Consider the following 25,597-nt stretch of genomic DNA (forward strand, 5'->3'; position numbering starts at 1 on the left):
CCTTCCCAAATGTTCTCTCTCTGTATTAGGCAGAATGAACTAATGACAATGGACTGGGAGAAGTGCCCCAGATCAAATTTACAGTAGAGGCAGGCAACTGCAAAGCTACCATGTATAACAACACATCAATAGGGAGGGTGGTAAATTATACTACAGCTACTAGCTACACTATTTTAGGTAGAAAATACTACAGAAATGTTTATAATAGCAGATAAACAGCAGTGAGACACTAAATGAAAGTTTTAAACAGATAAAGGAGCAAGGATACTCTAGAGAATGCTTTTAACTGCAAACAAATCAGTTATATGATCCACTCCTTGGCAGGAAATCAGAACAAACAAACAGATGCTTAACAAATGTAGAACATTTCCAGTTAATACCTTTCACACAGTGAAACTAGCTAAAAAAGCTTTACAAACAGTGTGACAGTAACAAAAGTGATTTAACAGGCCATGTAAGGCAGACAATTTCAGTACAATAGTGCAGATTTGTTTATAGCAATAAAATACAGTAAAATATTAAGCAGCAGACAATAACAATGTGCTATAAATGGTTAGAATAAGCAATAACTAGTAAAAATAAGCAAAAACACAGGATACTTATTGTTACATATCACAGATCAGAATTGTGGTCAGTGCCCCTCCTCCGTTCAGCTCAATGTGAATAAACAGAATTCCTCTCAAAAGCAAGGCCAAAATACCAGAAGGTACAACCTAAAACAACTTTAAAAAAAGCTCAACAGTACCAATGAGTGCTTACTCCAAGCCCTAAACCAACCAACCTTTATCAGCCAGTGACCAATCAACACAATCCTCTCACTAAAATGAATAATAATCCAAGATGGCCTGGTACATGCACTCAGAACAAACATGAAAGGAAGCTACAAACTACTTAGTGGAATGTTGATGGCTTTAAATTACATATAGCTGTACACTGATTATAGTTGAGTGCCAAGTTTGAAGCTATTTAATTACTTAATTGTTAAATAGTTCTATTGTATTTTGTCTATTAAGTTAGTTAAGTTTAGAACTTCAATGTTGTTGTTGTTCTTCTTTCGGCTTTTCCCGGTTAGGGGTCACCACAGCAGAACTCCAGTCCGCTAATGATTGGCAGTAGATTTTTTTACAGGTGCCAAGGTGCCAGCTCAACACCCAACCTTCAACAAAGGCATGCCCATTCTATGCATGTCTTTCGAACGCCACTCGACCGCGGGGAGGACATGCAGACTCCGCACAGAAGGCGCTCCAGCCGAGAATCGAACAGGAGAACCTCTTGCTGTGAGGTAACAATGCTACCGCTGCACCACCGTGGCTGTACCAAGTTTAGAACTTCAATAAACTATGCTTAAAATAAGAAAAAAACTTGAAAACTCAACTTGTTTGAATAACTTTTAACAGCATGAGAGAATTGTTATCTACTATAGAATCACAGTTATGTTTGATCAAAACAAGTTACATGACAGCTGGAAAACTGAGATTTTCATTTGTACTTTGGTCACTTTACTGGAAAATGAAACATGCCCTTGCAGTTGTGCAGCTGTTTTAGTGGAGAGTGAAAGACATTATAATGGAGGTTTAAGCAAAAGATCTGAACCCAGATGGATCATGGATATATATCCACTTTAATATGTTAATGTAATATCAGTCTTGAAACAGAAGAAAGACTACATCTATATTTATGAATATTTTCATTTTAACTGGATTAGCAGAGACACTGCAATATCTACAGCAGACTGCATACACGACCTTGAGAAAATACAGTCAAATACGTAACAGTGCTAACACATGTACTGACTGCTTTGAAGCTATTAGCTACCACAAGCTTACATGTAAAAGGTAAGCAATTAACACCAACATCATGTACTGAACTCATGTTTCTGTCAATGCAATTGGAGCTAAAAATAGTTTCTTGGAGCAACAGTATCAGGCATTCAATTAGCATTAATATAAGTAACAACACAACATATTGCAAACAGCAGAAATGGTTCTGTAATTAGCATTGCAGCCTTACAACAACTGGTTGTCCAGTTTAATTCCTGGCCAGTGTCTGTCCTATACAGAGTCTATATGCCCCCAGCATGCCCATGTGGGCCTTTACTGGGGCCTTCTTCTTCCTCCCACATCTCAAATACATGTCAATGAGTGGACTGGCAATCTTCTGAAATGCTGATGGGGGTGGTTTTGTGTGTGTGTGTGTGTGTGTGTGTGTGTGTGTGTGTGTGTGTGTGTGTGTGTGTGTGTGTGTATACATACCCACATGCACACCCCAAGAAGGACTGATACGTCTTTCCGAAGTACTTCTTTGCCTTATTCTGTTGTTTGTGTGAATAAGTTCCAACCATTCCATGGCCATAAATATTGGTATTGGAAATGGATGAATGAAAATGAATGTTGTTCAACAAGAGAAATGAAAACAAAAAAAACACACATAGTGCAATAGGGTGTATAATAGTACAGGAATGTATTCCAAAAACTCCTTCATCCTGTAGACAATAAAATGTAAAATAGCTCACCAAATGGGAAACCAATTCCAAAGGATTATGAACTCGATAAGAAAGAGACATTTATTAAATAAAAACATGTAAAATATTGGTTGTGCTTTTTTCCCTTGAAAACTATTGGGCCTTCTTCAGAACGAGAATGAATTCACATAATCCATAGTTAAAATAGGCAGCTAGATGTCACGTGACCTATCTGATGACTAATAAATATGCTTAAAATAATACATGTGAGGAAGTTCTTAAAAAAAGTAAAAATCAGAAAGTTCTTAAAAAATGCACATACAACATCATAACCCAAACTAAATAACATAACTCGGAAAAAACACAATATCTTGTAATGTCATATGAAAAATTAAACACATGAAAATGCATCTTAAAAAAAAAGATCAGAACAACAGTAATTTAAAGATTAAAATATTTTAGTTTCAGGGTAGGGATAATGGAGATATACTCATTGATACCAGGATAAACTGATGCATTGAGTTTGGGATAAATTGATGCATTGAGTTTGATTTGCCAGAATAATTCCCTTTGCTCTAAACAATTCCCAAGAGCCTACATGTTTACTCCAAGGAATAATTTCCAAACTACCAAACTGGACTTCACGAAAACTGTGACAAGTGATGAAATGTTTATAAAGGGAACTAGTTTTATTCTGTCTTGACAAATCATATGTGTGTTCATATATTCTTTTCTTACATTGTCTCTCAGTTTTCCCAGCATTAAAAAAGGGACAGGTAGCATAACAAGCAATATACACCACACTCTTTGTAATGCAATTTCCACTGACTAACAATTTTAGATTTACAATAATTATCCAAGGTAATGAATTCCTGTTCCAAAATGTAAGGGCACCGAGTGCAGGCACCACATTTATGTGTGCCCATGAAAGTTCTGGGAGGACGGGGTGTACCACATTTTCAAATAATTTTTTATCCTGGTATCGATGCCTATATCTCCTTTTTCCCTGCCCTGAAACTAATCTCTTTTAATCTTTAAATTACTGTTGTTCAGATCTTTTCATTTTTTAAGATGCATTCTTAAGCTTTTAATATTTCACATGACATTACAAGATATCATGTTTTTTTTATGAACTAGGTTATTAGTTTGGGTTATGATGTTGTATATGTATTTTTTAAGAACTTCCTGACTTGTATTATTTTTAAGAATATCTATCGGTTACCAGATAGGTCACATGACATCTACCTGCCTATTTTAACTACAGCTTATGTGGATTCATTCTGGTTCTGAAGAAGTCCCGATAGTTTTCAAGGGACACAAGCGCTTAACCAATATTTTACATGGCTTTTATTTAATAAACGTCTCTTTTTACTGAGTTTGTCATCCTTTGGAATTGGTTTGCCATTTGGTGAGCTATTTTACATTTTATTGTCTGCAGAAGGAAGGCATTTTTGGAATACATTCCTTTACTATTATACAACCTACACTCTAAAGTGTTCCTTTTTTTGTTTTGGTTTTGCTATTTGAGCTGTATAGACACAAGCTTGCACCATTGTTTCTCAACAATAGAAACCTTTTTCTTTTTTCCCCATTTGGTCTTAGTATTTCTTCAGCTCATTCTGAACCTCTTCCTTATCAGAAGCAATTTAAATATATATTTCTCAGATTTGCCCATGAACACAAATATAAGACATACATTATTTTCTAAAGGTATAAGGGAGTATCAATACCTGTTTTTATTGCAGAAGTGGGGGTTCCATGTAACATTTCCAGCTTTAAAAAAAAAGTTAGTATTTGCTGACATCTATTATGGTAAAAGGAAAAAAAACACAAAGGTATTTGACCCAGCCGTTTTTTGTTTGTTTTTCTTTTCTTTTTTTTTTTAACCATCTGCTTAAAAGTGACTAAAATGCTTGACAAGACCATCTTTTGAAACTAATGATGAAATAATTCTAATGGCAACAATTCTTATAACGTACTAAATCTGCTTCAGTGATGCAGTAGAAAATATTCTATTTGAGTAATAATGATCTGTTAAGGAGTGGACATTTCACTAAAATATTGCAGGCTTAGCTGCTATTTTTGGAACTGCGACTGCATGAAGAACAGCTGCCTCCACAAATTGTTCAGCACAATTCAAAATTATCACAACTAATTAATTAGCCATTTAGCTGTGATAAAATAATCATCCATACATGCCGTTTCAAAAGGTACATATGTGTGGAGTATTAGTGTTCTTGCTATAGAATTTTTAATGCTGCTTTCTGCTATTCATTACATTGACTATATAAAGAACCAATATTTTCCTTGATGAATCACAAACTACTGCAATCAGAAACAGTCTAGGAGATGTTAAGTCCCTTCTGTGTCAACTACGTGGAAACTATTATGTGTCAGCTACAGCAAGCTATTTCAGTATTTCAGTGGTACAGTGTAATCAGTTTGTTTTACTTCTTGTTTTAATTGGAATGCACACAATACATTAATGTATCCTTTATTTTAAACATGAGTTCATACTCTTTTGTGTCAACCTGCCTGGTCTACTTAAAGTAACAAGGATTGCCAGGTTTTCCTCATTTAGTATATTTTATTGAACGTGTGATAAAATACAATTACTCAAGGCAGACAAACATTAAACAGAAAACAGCAACAGCTTACAAAAGTAAGTTGAGTCATATGCATTTTAAGCCCAGACATGCGCAAGTTATCTCAGGCAATACAGCTACAAAACCTGGCACACTTGTGACAAGTCTAAATATTCTATTAATGGGTATGACACATCTTGCAACTCATCTGGGATACTGTATACCAGCATGCAAATGGGATATGTAGGTAGTATATGTTTTGGGAAAATAAGAGGCCCTATTAATATCTGCAGCCTGACTGCAACATATTCTAATGGTTGTATTAGCAAAGACTGTTACAGCAGACACCCAAAGGAACAACTAAAGCTATACCTTTCCCTGTTCATTAAGGAAATTGACTTTTCACTGTATGTAGATCACCTCTGTGTCATTATCTCATAACATATTAATTATCTCTACAGCAATGAAGCACTATTACCTCTCGGTCATACCTATTAATGTTTAAATATGGGTCACCAGTGGTGGATTAAGTGTAGCCAGGGTTTCTCCCCTATTTTGTTTAATATGCTAGAATCAGTTTACTACTGTAATCCTGAAAATGCATTTGTTGACCAGTCTCAATGTTAACTCAAACTGCAGGAAACCGCAACATCAAACAACCAGCAAACTCAAAACAGAATACATCGACACCCATAGTTCAATATATTTGACATAGCAGAATGTGATGTCAGTCACCCATGCTATGTACCGTAAATTACCGTGACACTCTACAGTCAGCGGCACATGAAGTTTACTAGTTTGCAGGAGGGCAAGCCCCCCTGCACCCCCATGTGGGGCATTGTGCCCCCCACACCTCCTGCAAATTATATATACCAACTCCAAGACAGCACTACAGTGAGGAAATGGGTTAATTCTCTGATCTTCACTGAACCGCAATCTCCACTCAAAAGTTAAAAATCAAATACTCAAGCTACAGTACCCCTTCGATGTTGTGTACTCTATGTATTTGGGCTTGTAAAACTGCCTACTGGAAAACTACATTTCGATAATCTAACTCTCGACCGCCTGCCATTCGCTATCTTGACAGTAAAACCTAGAATCTGTATAAAACATATTCCAATTTTTGTTAATGCATTTTGCTACAGCATGGCTGTCCAGGGTAAAAGTAGAAATGAAAAGCCTCTTGTTCATGTCCTGAGTTCCTATGGAGCATTTTACCATCTCCATATCTATATTACTAGTGTTATTCAAAATGGGTAGGTAAAATCCCATTTCTCTATTCACTACTTCCTGACGTATATCATTTAATAAGTACATCACACTCATAATAAAAAGACTTTAGTTCAGAAACCATCCTGGCCAATCTAAATGGCCTTTAACTATTGATTTTTTCTGATGTTTTGGATGCCAACTAGAAAAATGAAGGTGTGAGTTCGAAAACGTTGGTTTATGATAAATACTGGAAGTAAACTTGTGATTGATAACATGCTTACTGATCTCTACATCCAGAAAAGTAATTCTTATCTATAAAAATTTGAGAAGAAAGAGAAAAACTGTGTAGTGTTGCTAATATAATTAAGAAATTCCTCCAACCTTTCTTTAGTGTCATTCCATAAAATAAAAATGTCATCCAAAAATCTGGTATAGAGAATCCAGCTCTCTTTGTAGTTACTGGTGAGCAAATATTGATCTTCCTACTCTGCCATAACATAATTTGCAAACAAGGGGGCGAATCCAGCGCCCATGGCCACACCAGCAGTTTGCCTGTAAAACTGACATTCAAAATGTACAAAATTATTTTTAGTACTATTTTCATCAATGCAACCATAGCATCTACTTTGCTAGTTCCTAGGTTAGTACACCCAATAGTTGTTTCTCAAACCATTTTAAGCCCAATTCATGTGGAATGGCTGTAAAAAAACTATGTATATCAATAGTTACAAAAATGATGTCTGGAGAAAATTTAATACCATTAAAGAGCCTCAAAAATGCCATGAATCTTTACAGACCTGTACAATATTACTAATACCTTCCTTCAAAATACCATCCAAAAACTTGGCTATAAAGTAGTTCTTATAACGTGAGGCATCCACAAACGGGTGAAAAGGAGGATGGGCTGTAAAAGGCCTATGTTATGCATAAAGTCAAAATCACTTTTACTGATTTGCCCCTGAAATAACATGCTGTGCAATAAATTGTCAATCCTGGAATAAGCCATGTGAATTTCATTTCTAGAAACTTTCTCACAAGTCTCATTAAGTAAGAGTATATTCATACAGTTGAGGTAATCCACCTGGTCCATAATAACAAACCCTCCCCCTTTATTAGGCTTCATAACAAGTATACTGGAATCCTTGGTAATCTCATGCAACAACTTTCTCTCACTATTATTTAAATTATTAAACTTAACCTCACATGTTGCATTTAAGAGATACTGGATATTACGTTCACACAACTTTTCAAAAACCTGCACTCTTTCTTGTAAAAGGGGAATAAATACACTAGGTCTACGCAGGCAATTGCTATTACTAAATGTTCCATTACGATTGAAGCAAAGTGCCAGGTTTAATTTCCGTGCAGTTTTAAATCAATAGTAGTTTTTGTCAAGTCCACTCTCCTCACAGGCACAGATGAAAGGCCTTTAGCCAAAATGTTTTCATGTGAAGCAGTGACCTGTTTAGAAAAAATATATATTGTGCCTCTTTCTACTTCATTTTGCTAATTGTGCTTAGGTGTTCAACTGCATTTAGTTTGCCTCATTTGTTACTGCTTGTCAGTAGCCTGATTAAATTGATGACAGCATTCTACTGAATTGCTGCTTTATTTTAGCTGTTTTTACTGTTACGATTGTGAGCTAATTTATCACATTTGCACCGTTTTAAAGCAATTTATTGATTGACTGCATTTCATTAGTTAACTCTATGTCATTAGTTGCTGCAAGTCATTACTGTTTAACATCATTTTACTGCATTTCATTACTGTTTAACTATATTTTTTCATACTGTGAGTTCTGTTTTTGTCTGTGTTTAATCTGTGCTTTTTTGTGAGTTTTGCTGTATTCTTAACTCTTAAATGGAATATCATAGTCTGATACAGGTTTGCTGCAGCCAGAGTAATTTATTTTTGCCTTCTGTGTTTCTGGCAGCCATCTTGTGTCTGCCTTCTGTGTTTCTGACAGTCATCTTGTGTTGGTATGGGCCTATCTTCTCTGTTAGTAAGAGTAGTAGGACTGCCTGGACCTTGTCTGGCACAAGCTGATTGGTAAAGAAAGCAGGGACTAGCAGGATTGGATAGATTTCTGTGTTACTAGAATCTTGTATTTTTGTAGTATTTAAACCCAGTGTTTGAGCTTGTTTGCATGTCATGCACTGCAACTGCACTGTTTAAAACCCATTACAAGGTATTCCAGCTACAAATTTTCCCTTTGTAGCATGTGTGTTATCACCTAATAGTACTCCTCTTAGACCTTGCAGCCTTTACCCCCTTAGCTCTCTCTGGCCTCTCTCCCTCAGATTCTGACAAACATGGATGGACAATTTCCTATGGTTTCTCCTGCCAGTCTTGTTGAAATGGGCATCCTGAGACACTATAGCAACTGCTTCATGTACATGGACAACCCTCTACTACAACCACCTAGGAACACAATTTGTGAGAGATGTAATTACATTAAGAACCAAGTGTCTATGTTCTCTCCCTCATAAGCCAGTATATCTAGCACTGAGAGGGATGTCAACAAACACTACACCCCAAACACCACCCATACCTACACAACACACACCCATATATGCGGAGGTCCTCATCAAGAACAACCCCACACAAAAGAGACATCTGAGGCCAAAACATACGCAAACTCCACTGCCCACCACACCACACACAGTCCACACACCAGAGTCTCACAGCCACTAAGGTCTAAACACAAACCCAACATATTAGTCATGGGAGACTCCATTGTGAGACACACAGATGTGCCTCTCCCCATGATGGATAAAGAGAAGGTCACAGTTAGTGGTTTGTCAGGTGCCAAAATCCATCATATCACCCATGCACTCAAGTCTCTCATCAATAGGTACTGTTATGACTCTCTCATAATCCATGTTGGCGTGAATGACTTGACACATACCTCACTGAACTATATGAAAAGAGACATGATCAAGCCCACTGAATATTTGTCCCAGGTAGGTATGTTCCTAGCCTTAAGCAGTATGCTACCATCACCCAGAATGATGTCTCAATACAAACAGAAAATTATTGACTTTAACAATTGGCTTAGTTTCTGGTGTCATTCCAAGGGGATCCAGTACCTGACAGCCTGGGAAGACATGATCGACAGACCACAATGTTTTGCCAGAGATGGCCTGCATCCATCTCCCTTGGGCTTTAGGCTTCTGGCAAAGGCTCTTACCTCCCAGATAGTGCCTTTTTAGGCAATGCCATGAGTTCAAAACTACCAACATAAAAATTACATCAAAATGCAAATTAAAGGTCATGCTGCTAAGCGCTAGAAGTCTAAACATGAAATGTCACTCGTAAGCATTCTTAACCCTGGAAGATGCTGACATTTGTGCAGTCATGGAAACCTGGTTCAATGCTGCAGAGAGCTCTCTGTCATACATTCAGACCCCAAACTGTGGGCAGCAAAGCAAAGGGAGGTGGAGTTGCAATATTCATTAAAGACACACTCACCTCCAGGCTGGTCAAACAGTATGATGCACAGAAGACACTCCAGGTACAGTTAACTGTTGACAAGACCCCTATTCAAATCATAGCTAGTTACAGGCCATCAACTTTGACTCAAGATGCCCACTCTGCCTATCTGGACCTCTTTGAATCTATCAAGATTCAACCCTTTACCCTGATCCTGGGTGACTAACTATCCAGCCATAGATTGGAAAAACTACCAATGCGAAAGCACAAATCCCCAGAGATTTCTTGATTTCATTGATGCAAATTCCTTGGACCAGTTGGTTGACACCCACACAAGAAGTGATAATATCTTGGGCTTGGTATTAACCAACATGACTAACCACTGCAGCATTCCTACAGTGCCATCCTCCCTGGTAAGATCTGACCACAAAGTGGTAACTTTCGAAGTCACAATCTCCCTCAACCTCCCCCAGCTTGGGTCAAACAAAAATACTTCACCAAAGCTGATTACAACCTCCTGAGGGAAGGTATAAACAGCTTCACAGCCCCCTCCCCCTCCATAGGAACTGGCACACATGTCTAAAGCTACATCAAAGTACTGTATATATTTGCATGAAATCAGGAATACTCGACAGGACAAAATCCTCCTCCTCAAGGATAAATAAACTTGTCTGGTGGACATCTGCAATAAATAAACTTATAATAAAAGTAAAAATTGCTGTCCAGGACCAAGAAGGAAGGAGAATGTGCCTAATTGGAAGCAATCTCTCCTTAGGCCGAGCAAGCAAATAAGAGCAGTAGTGAAATCCCCCAAAGCAAACAGTCAAAACTGGCCACATCTGCTAAAGACAATCACAAGGCCTTCTTTGCATATGTCCACAAACTCAAACTCAAAGGCAGCACTCAGCTCTGCACAGAACTGGTGGTCAAGGACACCACATACACAAAAGCCACAGAGATAGCCGACCTCACGGCAAACAGGTTCAGTGAAAACACCACTGCTCTGTCCTCCAATTGGTAAATCAGGGCATCCCCAGCACCTGCCTCCCTCCCCTTATTTCTAGGGAGCAAGTCATCACTGCTCTCTCAAAGGCAAAAAATACAGCCTCCATGGGACCTGATAACATCCCAGGCTGCATCCTACATGAACGCAGGCAGGCAGGAACTTGCAGCACCATTAGGCACACTACACAACCAAAGCCTGAGTACCAGCTTCATCCCAGCTGAGTGGAGGACAGCAACTGTCACTCCTTTGTACAAAGGTAGAGCATTCACCAAGCCAGGAAATTATAAACCCATCAGCCTAAGTAGTCTCATCTGCAAGGCCATGGAACAGATTGCCATGGAGTTCATTAACAAGGAGATTGGCAACCTCCAAACACTAGATCCCACACAGTTTGGTTTCATCAAGGGGAGATCATTCCTTTTAAACTTGGTCAACTTCTTTGAGACAGTCATCAAAGCCATGGAAAAGGGGAAGATGGTGCACACCTCCTACCTTGCCATGGCCAAAGCCTTAGATACTATTCCCCACTCAGGAATAATAGATAAACTCTCTCAACTAGGCATTAATCCACATGTTACCAGATGGGTGGCAAACTGGCTCACTGATAGAACCCACCTAGTCAAAAATAGGGGAAGTTACCTCAAATAGTAGACCCGTAACAAGCGGTGTACCCCAGGGATCTGTCTTTAAACCTCTGTTATTTTGGGATATACTTTTCTGAGGTGCAGAACAAAACCACTGGTTTGCAGATGATCGCAAGCTGGGTGCCATCATCAATTCCCCTAGTGATGTGGACATCCTCCAAGAGGGACTCACCCAAACAAATGACTAGTGCCAAAAACATGGCCTCAAACTGAATGACAAAAAAATGTATCATCATCATCCTCTTTGGGGAGAGTGACACTCCTACAAATTATCACATTAATAACAAGGTCCTAAGCATGCAATTAGTCGTGAGGGACTTGGGCACCCAAGTTGATAGCCAACTGACTTTTGACCACCATATTGCCTGCATTGTAGAGAAAGCTTTCTACATGGCCCATCTCATCAGTAAGGGTATCTCATCTAGGGACAAGGAGGTCATAACATCCCTGTATTCTTTCCTTAAAAGTCCCATTATTGAGTACAATGCCCCTTTCAGAATGCACCTCACAAAACAAATGCAACAGCTGGAGAGACCACAGAGGCTCATCAGGAGAACCCAGGTCCTCAAACATCTACCCTGCATAGATAGGGTAAAAGCCCTGTCCCTCTACTCAGTCTCATACAGACTCCTCAGACGTGACCTCTGTCTGGCATACAGAACAATCTCAGACCCCCGCCTTGATGGGGCTGCTGCATATCCACAAGTCAAGCTCCAATTAAGTAACCTGCACATGCAAATTTTGATATTTCAGCAAGCAGTAGGACAATATCTTAAAAGGAGTACCAGCACAGCACCCATTAGCAGCTGTCTTCAGCCTTCTCGGACACCTTAACTAATGTACAAAACAAGAACTGCATAACTGAATGCAGTGTGTGTGTGTGTGTGTGTGTGTGTGTGTGTGTGTGTGTGTGTGTGTGTGTGTGTGTGTGTGTGTCTGTGTGTGTGCATTGCTGAAAATGACATCCTTGCCTGTGAGTTTCTTGTACACACCAGAAAATGTCTCAACCTTATGTTCTGTTATTATACTACTGTGCCTTGTTCAAGTGGACATTAACATGTCTGGTGTCATCCAACTTCAAACATATTATTTTCCTCACAATTTCCAAATCTTTTCAAATGTCATCATGCATAGTTGTTAGCGTGTAGCTATTAGGATGCCTTTGTTTGATTTTTGTATGACTTTTACTACTTGGTTTTGGCAGAATTGTCCTCTGCATGAGGAACACTACATACTTGTGTGACAATGTGAGGTACTGCCATCTGTGCCAGTTAGAATAGGGTGGTGCATGTGTAACATATGGCAGCATAGTTAGCTGGAGTTTTGTAAAGAATTTTGTGTCATTTGACTATCACACTGATTTGTACAAAGGCTTGTGTTGAAAAATGCATCAACAGTGTTATAACTGATTAAATATATATATTTAAACAAAGAATTCTGAAAGGGAATAGTAGAAGTTTTTGAGATTCTTCTCTAGCTTTCAGATACTACAATAGATATTAGAAAAGGTCTGAGTGTGTATTGTACCAGAGTCAGGTAATCAAATGTGACATCATTCTATAACCAGCACTGAGAGGATGGAACTCTCACAGTAGCTTGTTTTGTTTTCTTTGTCACCTGATATAAAGATCTAGGTCAGTTATCACAGTTCAGTTGAGTTTTAGTTGGAAGCTCATCACCTTGCCTTGTGGAAGCAAACATCTCAGCATCTAATTTTGCCTTGCTGTAATAATTAAGTTAGCTAGGGAACAGTTGTTCTTTACACAGTCAGGAAATACAGTGACATTAGTTAAGTAGTGTTTTTCTGCATCTATTTTAATATGTCCAACTGTGTTATGTTTATTTCTCCTGTGACTGAAACTCTAATGATTATTGTACTTAAATATTTAATATTCTCATGTTTTATATTTTATTATTAATTATTAAATAGTGTTACACTTTTCATTGTGATTAGTCTTTTAGAGAATACTTTTAACATCTTGAGAGTATTTGTGCTTATTTTAGTGATGCCTTAGCCATTCCAAAAAGCCTTGCTGCTTTGATTACACTCTACCATTTATATTAGTATTGTTTTACTCAATATATTTGGATACCTTTGTAACAGGCTTAGAGTGGTTGACTGGTGGCAGCGTGGTCACCTTATAGTCTGGACAAAAGGGGTACAAGCTAGCAAATCTGTGCCAGCCTTTCCCAGGAGTGTGTGAAAATGAAATACCTATGTGTGGGTTTGTCAGCTACTTGGAAATGGGACACAATGCTCCAACGTGAGTCTTGTTTGGGATCTGGAGAGATGGATAGTCCAGTCCCAGGTCTGGAGCATGTTCCCTGTATGCATGTGGGGGAATTGTGCTTGATGCACAGAACTGCATTTTAAAATACTCTTTAAATCCATTCCTGTTCTTAGTGACCATCTCTCACCAGTGTCAGTGGTGACGATTGATGCTCCTTGATTATTGGCCCAGAGTAGAGACGCCATCACATATTGGTGGCAGTGGTGGGATATTAATTGAACTTCAGTAGCCTGTGGGCAGTTCTCACTGATGGTGTGTGTACTCTCAACAGCCACAAGTTAAACATACACAGTTTCATTTTCACAACAGTTTTGTTCTTTTTTGTTAGTTTAGTCAAGGAAAGCAGGCAAAGATGCTAACAGCTGACAAAGAACCAGTTGGTCAAGGTGTGTGAAGCCAAAGGACTGGTGCATGCAAACTCGACTAAAGATTAAATGATTTCAGCTTTAATCACAGCTGCAGTGTGGACCAGTGTCAGGAGGACAACCATCTGGTGATGGAGATGTGCAGTCTTCAGAAACAGGACAATTCACGTTTTCCTCAGAGGACTTAAAAATCCCTCTGGAGTTAAAGAGACTTGAACTGGAGCCCAAATGTTTGGAAGCTGAAGAAAAGGAGAAGCAGTGTCAACATGAGGCTGAAGAAAAGGAAAAGCAGCTTCAACATGAACTGGAGGCCAAATGTTCGGAGACTGAAAAGAAACTGTGACGTTGGGAGACTGTAGAAAAGGAGAAGCAGAGTCAGCATGAACTGGAGGATAAACATTTGGAGATCTAACAAAATGAGAGACTGCGGTGATTGGAGGCTGAAGAAACAGTGAAGCAGTGACAACACGAGATGTAGATGTTGACTCTTCATCTGGGCCATGGAGCTAATGGGTAGGGAATAACTGAACCTCAGAAGCAATGAAAGTCAGTAACTTTTCCACAATTTGCAGAGGGAGATGACTTTGATAGTTTCTCTCATATATTTAAAGAGTATGTAAATAGCATAATGTGATCAAGAGCTCTGGTATGGTTCCCAACTCCTTTACTCCATGGTAAAGCTGTAACTGCTGTTTCTAAATTGTCTAATACTAATTGTTTAATCTTTGAAAGAGTAAAACAATGTTTATTGAACTATTATAAGTTAACACTTGAAGCTTACATAAAGTTTCATTAGAATAAACACAAGGCAAATGAAGGTATATGTGATCAAATTGCTGAGTTAAATACTTATTTTTATAGATGGGATGTCAGGTCACTACTTTTGAAAGACAGGCAGACCTTTTGGTGAGGGAACAAGCCCTTAGTACTTTTCCTGAAGACATGAGAATCTGGTTGGCAGACCAGGAGTGTAAATCTGCAGATGAGCAAGAGAGAAAATGGGATCTCTGTTTAGCAAACAGGGTATCACTACACAAGAAGGTGATACCCAGTGCTGCACATGGATATAAAGGAACCCATGGTGTGCAGCCTAAATCACCCCAACAGAGTCTACCAGTAACAGGGGAATTCACTAGTTCAGGTTCATGGCTTAGATGTTTTAAATGTAACCAAAGGGGCCATGTAACATACAAATGTTCACTAAAGCAAAGTGGGGAACAAAAGGTGAGGGAGCCAGCAAGTGGGAATAACAGTGTGCCAGTAGTAAATTGTCTGGAGGCAACAGGGATATCAAATGATTACCGGAATTTGTATCCTATCTTAGTGTATGAAAGACAGGCCACTAAGAGAGAGACAGCCTCTGACATAACTATTGTGAAGCCAGCAGTGATTAAACAGGAGCAGTGCTGTTTGGGCAGTCCACTCCAGTCAAAGCTTTGGAGGGATCCCATTCCAAATACCTTTGGCTAGGGTTCACCTTGACTGGGTGGGTAGAAAAGAAAGCAAGCAGGTAGCTGTGTTTGAGGATATTGCTGCAGATGTCTTGATAGGAAATGATTTTGGTAATGCAGTATCATATGTGCATGCAGTTACATGCAGTCAGGTAGGTCTGGTAGGCTGGGGAGACCCAGACAGACCCCACATTTGAAGCTGGGGCTGGTGATGTGACTATATCAGGGAGCGAGCTACCCTGTAGCAGTGAGCCTGAAAGTGAGCCACAACTGCTGGTAGGTACTGATGTGCCCATGAACAGGGTGACTGCAAGGACAGGATGTGAGTGGTAGTATCCAGGCTGACAGTGAGGCACCACTATCAGAAGATACTAGGCTTCCTGTGGAAGGGGAGCTGGGAGGAGTCAAAAAGGCACAGTTTAGATAGGCTCAGCTTTTGGAACCTACCTTACAAGGCTTGAGGGAGGTAGCGAAGGAGGAAGCTGATTTTCAAGGAAAAGGGGAGTCTGTATACTGGAACAAAGGTTTACTGTATAGAGAATGGAACCCTGAGGGATGGTTAGAGGGTGAAGTAATACAGCACCTGGTAGTGCCCAGAGCCTACCATCTAGCACTTCTAGCCATAGCCCATGATATTTCTTTTGCAGGTCATAAGGGCATAAAGCACACCAAGAGAAGTATTATGCAGAACTTTTATAGGCCTGGGATTGCAAAGGATGTAACAGGGTACTGCAGCACCAGTGAGCAGTGCCAAAAGGTAGGCAAGGCAGGGGACAAGGTCAAAGCTCTGTTGATGCCTTAGCCTGTGATTAAGAAGCCATTACAGAGGGTAGCTATGAATATTTTGGGGGCTCTGTGTACCCCAAGTTCCACAGGGAAAAAAGTATATCCTGGTGATAGTAAATTATGCTACTAGATATCTTGAAGTGGTGGCTCTGTCCTCCATCGAGGCAGCGAAGGTGTCAAATGCTTTGGATTTTCAGCAGGGTACATTTACCAAGAGAATAGTAACTTCATGTCAGACCTGCTGGCTTGTCTGTGAAAGCACTGTGGGGCTGAAGTACCAAAAGACAACCCCCTACCATCCCCTGACTAATGTTCTTGTGGAGAGGTAAAACTCTAGACTAAAGACCATGCTATGGGCATTTGAGACCAGTTTAGGAGAGAATGGGGCAAATATTTGCCCCATCTGCTGTTTGCATATAGAGAGGTACCCCAGAAAGCCACAGGTGTTTCACCCTTTGAGTTGCTGTACGGGCATAGAGTGAGGGGGTCCTTTAGATTTGATTTGTAATGAGTGGAAGGGTGAGTATAAATCCCACAAGGAGTCTGTGGTGGAATATATCCTAAACCTCAAGACAAGGCTTAGGGAGCTCATGAGCTTGGCCCAGGAGAACCTGGCAGAATCCCAACAGAAAAAGCTCTGGGATGACAGGAATGCTCAAGCCTGAGAGTATGCTGTGGAACAGCAGGTTATGGTGCTCATTCCTGTCAGACACAATAAGCTGCAGACAGCCAGGAAGGGACCCTTTGAAGTGGTAAGGAAGGTCAGTAATGTTAATTACATGGTAAACCTGCTAGACAGTAGGCAGGGGTCCAAATTGTACTTTATTAACATGATGAACCCTCACCATGTCAGGGAGGTCCTGGGCAGACTGCAAATGGCAAGGTTGACCATTAAGCCCAGTAAGTGACAGGTGGCTATGACAGAGGTCTACTACCTGGGACAAAGTGGGGAGTGGTAAGATTAGGCCAGAACCTGCCAAAGTGGAAGATGTTCAGGCATGGCCTGCCTCTGTTACCAAAAAGCAGGTGAAGGTATTCTTGGGGACAGCAGGGTATTATAGAAGGTTTGTTCCCAATTATAGTGCAATAACTACTCCCCTCACAGACTTGACAAGGAAAAACCTGGCCAGATATAGTAGTGTTGACCCCAGCCTGTGAGCAGGCATTCCACAAGCTTAAAGAAGCTTTGGGAGGACCACCTGTATTAGCCAGTCCAGATTACAGTAAAGAATTTATTGTGCAAGTGGATGCTTCAAACCATGGGATGGGGAGCTGTACTCATATAGATTTCCTCAGACGGAGAAGAGCATCCAGTTGTGTATCTCAGCTGTAGACTGTAAAGCAGGGAGGACCATTGTGCAGCTGTATAAAAAGAATGTCTAGCCATAGTATGGGCACTGCAGAAACTGCAGCCTTATCTGTATGGAAGGAAATTCACTGTGGTTACAGACCATAATCCTTTAACATGTCTGTACAGAGACAGCCAGCAAAATACCAAAGGTGAAGTCTAGGGTTGCAGGCATATGAAATGACATCACAGCACAGCACTGTAGTGGGGTCAGCAATGTCAATACAGATAGACTCTCAAGACGGGGTATAGGTTAAAGTGTTCTCAAACAGGTTTATTTCTCCCAAGCAATGCTTTTCCAAGGTGATTTGAAAAACTAGCTTGAGTCTTCAAAGGGGGGAGATGTGACGTATTGCCATCTGTGCCAGGGAAAATAGGGCAGTGCATGTATAAGATATGCCTGCATAGTTAGTTGGACTTTTGTTAACAATTTTGTGTCATTTGACTATCACACTAATTTGCACACAGGGTTCTGCTGAAAAATGTATCAACAGTATTATAACTGATTAAATGTATATGTTTAAACAAAGAATTCTGCAAGGGAAGAGTAGAAGTTTTGAAATTGTTCTACAACTTTCAGATACTGCAACAGCTCTTAGCAAAGCTCTGAGTGTGTACATTGTACTAGAGTCAGGTGACCAAATGTGATATCATTCTACAACCAGTACTGAGAGGATGGAACTCACATCAGTTTGTTTTGTTTTCTTTGAAACCTGATACAGTATCTATGTCAGTTATCACAGTTCAGTCGGTTCAGTTCGGTTTTAGTTGGAAGCTCATAACCTTGCCTTATGGAAGCAAGCATCTCAATATCTAATCTTGCCTTGCTGTATTAAGCTAGCTAGGGAACAATTATCCCTTAGACAATCAGGAAATACAGTGAGATTAGTTAAATAAGTTTTTTCGGCATCTGTTGAATCTGTCCAGCTGTGTTATTTTTATTTCTCCTGTGACTGAAACTCTGGAATTTATTGTACTTAAATACTTAGTATTCTCATGTTTTCTAGTTTATTATTTATTATTAAATATTTTATACCTTTCATTGTGGCTGGTCTTTTACAGCATACTTTTAACATCTTGAGAGTACTTGTGCTTATTTTAGTGACACCTTGACCACACCAAAAAGCTTGCTGCTTTGCTTACACTCTACCATTTATATTAGTATTGCTTTACTCAGTATAACTGGATACCCTTGTAAGCACCTTAGAGTGGTTGACTGGTGGCAGCATGGTTACCTTATAGTCTGGGCAGAAGGGGAACAGCTATTAAATCAGTACCAGCCTTTTTCAGGTGTGTGTGTGTGTGTGTGTGTGTGTGTGTGTGTGTGTGTGTGTGTGTGTGTGTGTGTGTGTGTGTGTGTGTGTAATCAAATACACAGTTGTGGGTGGGTCAGCTACATGGAACTGGGACACAGTTCTCCAAAGTGAGTCTTGTCTGAGATCTGGAGAGACAGAGTCCAGTCTCAGGTCTGGAGTGCGTTCCCAGTGTGCTCTTGGGGAAAACTATGCTCGATTCAGAAAGCTGCACTTTAAAATACTGTGTAAATCCATTCCTGTTCTTAGTGACAGTCTATCACTGGTGTCAGTGGTGAGGACTGAGGTTCATTGGTTACTGGCCCAGAGTGGAGATCCCATTACAGCTTGCACTGGACTACTTTTTCCAATTCTTGGACAAGGCTCACGTGGGTTTTCTGAAATGACTTCAGATGTGGAACTTGAACAAAGATGATGACTGCCTCTCTGGTACTATCATCTTCAATTTCCTTAGTGGCTGTGATGTTCAATTCCCTCAACTCAGCTTTCAAGTTAGAATTCATCTCCATCTCCAGGGGATGAGAGATTCAAATTCAACCCATTTTTTTTTTTTTGCCATTAGGCTTCACAATTTTCACACTAGAACTGAACATGGCCTACATATTTTTCATAAATATAACACAGAAAAAGCAAACCAAATCACCCACATCATTGCATGACCCTTGGTACACAAGGATGAGACATGTACTTCATAATTTTGTTTTCTTAGCATGCAGCTTTTCATCCATAGATTTAGTTTAATCTCCTACAGGAAAGCATCACAAAACCACATTACCAACTGTAGGTTTGATGATAAACTTAGGCAAATCTTTCTTACCTGCACCCACCCCCACCCTCAAATTCATTCATCTACCACTTCTTACTACACCTGCTTTATCAAATTTAAGGTCAAATACACTCAGATTCTATTGACATAAAGAGTGGGCAGAAGGAAGGAGGACCCAGCATAAAACAGAATAACAGTCCAATGCAGAATACACACAGTCCCAGGACAGCATTCACAGGTACACCTTGAGTAAATTTAGCATTGCTGCTATTGTCATACACTATGTACGTAAGTAGTTCTGTAACTTTAAGATAGCACAGTCTAGGAATTAGTTACATAATAGGCACTGGTACTTAAGTTGTTAGTAAAATGCTGAAGTGAAAGCAATGCTTTGCTGTCTATATGCTTCATACTTAGCTATCCTGAAATATGTAGTAGTATGAAGGCATTTTTTTCCTGATCTGCAATGGTATCAACAGTAGAAGGCATTTAGGAGTACTTAGATGCTGTACTTCTGATTTTTTCTGACTTTTGACTTGTTGCAATGTTCCTGCTGCAATACTCATTTTATTTGAAGCTTATGCAAAATGGACTATGACCTTGGTGAACAGTAAGAATGATCACAAATTGTATGACCAAACACGATTCATTCTTCTAGTATGGCCATTAGTCTCGTTTTTCATAATTTCATTGAAATTTTATCCAAAAAATAGATTCATGTCACAGGCAGTTAATAAAAAAAGCTCACACACTATTATTGTTTTCATTCTTCACTAAAAATGTACTTCTGCTTCATTTGTTCAATTTTTGTCTTCGGATAATAACCCTAGAGACACCAATGTCTCTGAAATTGTACAGAAGTCTATCTGAAAATTGAAGGTTCTGGATTTTACATTTTCTAATTTACATCATTGTGAGTGGCCTTTGGAAAGATTCAGAAGGACTCCAATGTACAATGTGTTATTATGTCACAGGAGAGGAAGTCATAAAGGTACTTAAAACATTACATTTTACGCAAATGAAGCAAGACAAACCTGCATTCTTTAAAGTAAATTCTAGGCATACTGCAAGCTGAACAACTTCCATAAGACAGATATTTTTTTTTACTAGAAATCAAGTCTCTCAGGAGAGTCTAGAAGCTGTTCTGTGTTTCCACAATGATCACACCATCAGAAATCATTTTTTAATCATGCTTGATGAAAAACAGTGATGTCTCAACTGCCCTGTGCAGTTTTGAGGAACTTCTCCTTTGCTCAATACTGTGTAACGGAGGAGGTGGTGCATATAAGATTGAGGTGGTGGGGCTTACCACTGAAAATATATATATTTTTTCATCAAAAGCAGGCTCACCTGAAGGCTGGTCAAACACAATGATGCACTTAAGCTTTTCCATGTACACTTTACTATAGATAAAGTCCTACATCATCATATCCTTGAAAGAAAAAGGCCCCCCCTTCTATTGCCAAGAAAACTTGTAACTCATACTTAGACATACTCGGGACACTCACCATTCAACCCAATATCATATTCATGGGTGACTAACTACCACAGTATAAACTGGAATTCATACACAATCCTTAACATACAGGCCCAAAGTCACTTCAATTTTGTAAACACAAACACCTACAGTTGTCCCTGGCCTGGAAGTCTGTTCTTACCTCACACTTGGCTTTGCTAAACTTGATTTGTTCTCAGAGTTATATGGTTTGTTTAGATTGATAAGGGACTTTGTATCCTCTTGGGCATTCTTAAAAAGCAAATTATAAGCATATTCCAAACATACTGGACCTGTTCCTCACACACATGGGGGAATGCAGCACCTCCCCTAGTGTAACATTCTCTCTGGTAAGGTCAGAACATAAAGCTGTCTCCTTTGAAATAAAAATAAAATCCATGAAACCAGCCAACTCCATTACAGTTATGTACTATTCTAAGGCAAATTTCCTATTATTAAGTGATAAACTGGAAAAATTCCATGCTCCACCAAATCCTGAGAACACAGCTGCTTATGCAGAATTGTTCACAGAAACTCTGTACAATCATGGTAATAGAAGCATTGAGGCAGTTGTGCCCACAAGAAATAATTTCAGAACGACCTGAAAAAAAAACAAGTCACTTGGATAGAATCCTAACATAAATAGGTTTTACATCAAAAGGAAAAAAAATCATGGCAAAAATTAGGAAATGTAATACCGAAGAGGATAAAAACTCCCTCATCAATTTAAAGCAGCTCAGAGAACAAATCAAGTCTATGAATGCCAGGTTTATGGTAAGAATACCCTCCTACAACAAGGACAATTATAAGGCTTTCTTTAGCTATGTCCCGCAACCTCAAAGGTAATGCACAACACTGCAGAAATCTAATAGTAAATGGAGTCACCTACACACAGGTATAAAATATAGAAAATCTACTGACCAACAAATTCAACTTCAATTTACACCCCCCTCCCATCCTGGCCACCTCTCAAGTAATAAATGCACTCTCCAAGGCCAAGAACACTGTATTGATAGGCCCCGATAATATTCCAGCATACCTCCTGAATATCATGAAACATAACCAAATGGACCACTGCAGTCACCTTTCAACCACCGTCTCCAGTAAGGCTCTGTGCCACACAACCACATTCTACAACAGTAATCCCTCTGCATAAGGGCTGACCATCTGTGGAACCCAGAAACTACAGATTCATAAGTCTGACTAGTCTCATATGCAAAGCCATGGAATGAATTACCATGGAAATGATAAATAATGACATAGGAAAACTTCATATATTGGACTCCACCCAGTTTGGTTTCAACAAGGGAAGATTATGCCTACTCAGTTTGGTAGATTTCTTTGAGAAGGTTATCTTGGCAATGAATGAGGGCAAGATAGTGCATACTGCCTACCTTGAATTGGTCAAGGCATAGGACACAATTCCTACTCATGCATTGTAAACAAACTTAGGGGATTACGCACAAACCTGTATTCTACATACTTGCTAGTCAGCTGGCTCATGCGTAGGGCCCAAGAAGTTCAGATAAGGAGGTCCACCTCCACAAATAGACAAGACATTAATGAAGTCCCACATGGTTCTGTGTTGGGTCCACTCATTTTTGTCATCTACTTCTCAGAAGTCAAGGCCAAAATAAAGGGCCTCTGGCTGACCATGTTTGCTGATGACTGCAAACCAGGAGCAGTCATATAATCCCCTGTGACATTAACATCCTCCAAGAAGGGCTAACACAAACAAATAACTGGTGTGAGAACAAAGATTTAAAACGCAATGCCAAGAAATGCATAATAGCACTCTTTGGAAAGTCAGCTATCCCAGGAAACTACCTCACTGACAGCACACCCCCATGCGTACACATGGTATTCAGGGATTTGGGAATGCAAGTACGAATACATGAACCTTTCTTTTGACCAACATTTTTAAGGTAGTAAGAAAGTCAGTCTGTCTTGCTCAACTTATAAACAAGAGTATGGTTTCCAGGTCTAAGGAGGTCATTGTCCTGTTGTATGTGGCCCTAATCAGACCCATCACTGAGTACAATGTCCCCTTTGGGACATACCTAACCAGGCACATGCATCAACTGGAACATCCATGGAAGTTCCTCTCAAAAATACCGGGCGCAAACACTACATTCTTTGAGGGTGTCCTCAAAGCCCTACCTCTGTCTCCTACAGATTATTGAGAGGCACTCTATGCCTAGCTTACAAGGCATCCTTGGATCCCACTCTGATGGATCTTTGGCATAGCAGCAAAACAAATTGCAACAGAACCACCTGAACCAGGAATCCAAGTCTTGCCTGTGACATAAAAACGACTTGTTGGGGGGATATGCATACGTCTCAGACAATACCATTCTCTAGAAAAGGCATCCCACAGAGGTAAAGCAGAGCTCTTCCCTACCCATATTTAAGCATAAACTTGACAAGTGGATGGGAAACTGGCCATACAACCCTTTTCTGGCATCTAGAGGCAACCCGTAAATGACTGATAAACCATGCTCTAGCTTGCATGTAACTTTTAAAATATACCCTTAAAAATAACCTCTGGGGCATCAAAAATAAAAATGCTGGAATACATCTGGTAAGCTTGGCTAGCTTTTAAGGGTCCTTGTGGTTGTTAGCCTAGTATATACCTATGAACCTATCTCCTCTATTAAGTTTCATTGTATTTGTGCGTCATGCGTGGTTGTGATCTGCAAAGTAGACTTTAAGGAATCAAGATTCCCTATCATTGATCTTAAGAACAGAAAGCAAGACTGTGAATTGGACAGCACGTAGAATCAGAAATGAGTAGCTAAGCAGCAGACTATTAACAGAAACTGAATTAATATTTAGAAGAACATGTTTGCAAAGTAAATGAACTGTTAGGTGTGCGACTTGGAAGCATCAGTGAAGAGGTAGCGGTGTATAAAGTAAAAAACGTGCGTGAAAATGATAAAAATGCAGCCTTAGTATATTAAAAATAATAAAAATAAAAATGAAATTGTAGGAAACTTCATGGCAAAGACAGCGCTTGTTAACAAACTAAGGTGAAGGAACCACACCTTGTCCAAACATTATTTTATAACATAAAAAGTCATGCTGTAAAGCTAAAAATAGCATCTGCAGACTTTATACAAGTAACACTTAATTCACAAGAATGTGTCTGAAATGAAAACAAGTATAACACCACAATATTAAAGTGGCTAAAAAATATCTGTCAAAAACAGAAATGTTTGTAGGCGCCTTAGAATCACATTACCTGAATTTACTGCATGCTGCACACATTTAGCATCCAGTAATAGTGTGAATGTATACATACTATTCAAGCTAACATTAAGGACAGAATGAAGAAATAAAAGTACAAGCTATTAATTCAGTCACTTTGCATCTTCACCTAAAACAACCAAATATACGGGGTAGAGATGCTCAAGTCACATTAAGTATAATAAAGAAAATACACGTAATCCAGATTAAAATGGAGTTGTCTGCTGAACTGACTGATTAGGTGATGCATGCAGTCAGAGGTTGCAGTTTATTGATACTGAGATTTGCAGAAGCAAGGTGTGAAATACATCCTTAAGAATCTACACAATATTTAGTCATTATTATCTCAGATATTTGAATAATGCTGCAGCTAATGCAGTGCAAAGTCAATCAAATCCTGCATGCAGAATATGGAAATCAGGGAAAGATTAATTTTCAGATTTTCACTTTCAGACAACCCACTTTCTGTAGAACATTCAGCATAAAATATGTCTGATATTAACACTTCATTGCAGAACAGAAGAGCAAAGTCACAGAATCAGTAAAGGATTCTAATATGTCTATAGTCTGGATGGCCGTAGTTGTATTACCATATCAAGATATTACCCATAGCAGTTACTATAATTTATGCTATAAATAAAGTATCTTTTATGCTTAAGGCTAAATGTAAGTAAGTAAGAATCAAAGTACATGGAGTCATTTTGGAGCAACAGTCAAACACATTCAACTGAATATAGTAGGAGTATGGTAACAATAATAAAATAGGACAAGGAGAGAATATGTTGCGACACCTGCGCACTGTCTCAGTAATCAAGGAGCCTCGATCCTCACCACTAGCACCAGTGAGGGGCATCCACATTGGGAAGGATAACAAGTATACACACAGTAAAGTACAATTTCCCTTAAGAGCACACAGAGATCACAGTCTGTCTGGGGCTGGTTTCTCCCTTTCTCTCCAGATCCTCAATAAGACTCCCCACTGTACAGCTATAGAGTTCAGATCTCAGCTGAGTAGTCAAACTAAAACCTCCAGTACCCCTCTGTCCAACCAGTGCTTTGTGTCCCTGCCCAAGTAGCTGACACACACACACACACACACACACACACACACACACACACACACACACACACACACACACACACACACACACACACACATGCTTTGAGATATGGTTTATATGCAAACACAAAGACAC

General features: G+C 39.4%; 1 pseudogene; it reads right to left on the bottom strand.

Moving 5' to 3' along the window:
* LOC122788716 overlaps positions 1 to 19,487 on the bottom strand; it is a 46,535-nt pseudogene extending 27,048 nt beyond the window's left edge.
* Between the last annotated feature and the right edge of the window lie 6,110 nt (positions 19,488 to 25,597).

Source organism: Protopterus annectens, chromosome 14.part0 (assembly GCF_019279795.1).
Source record: "Protopterus annectens isolate FY-2018-M chromosome 14.part0, PAN1.0, whole genome shotgun sequence".
Classification (NCBI taxonomy): domain Eukaryota; kingdom Metazoa; phylum Chordata; order Ceratodontiformes; family Protopteridae; genus Protopterus; species Protopterus annectens.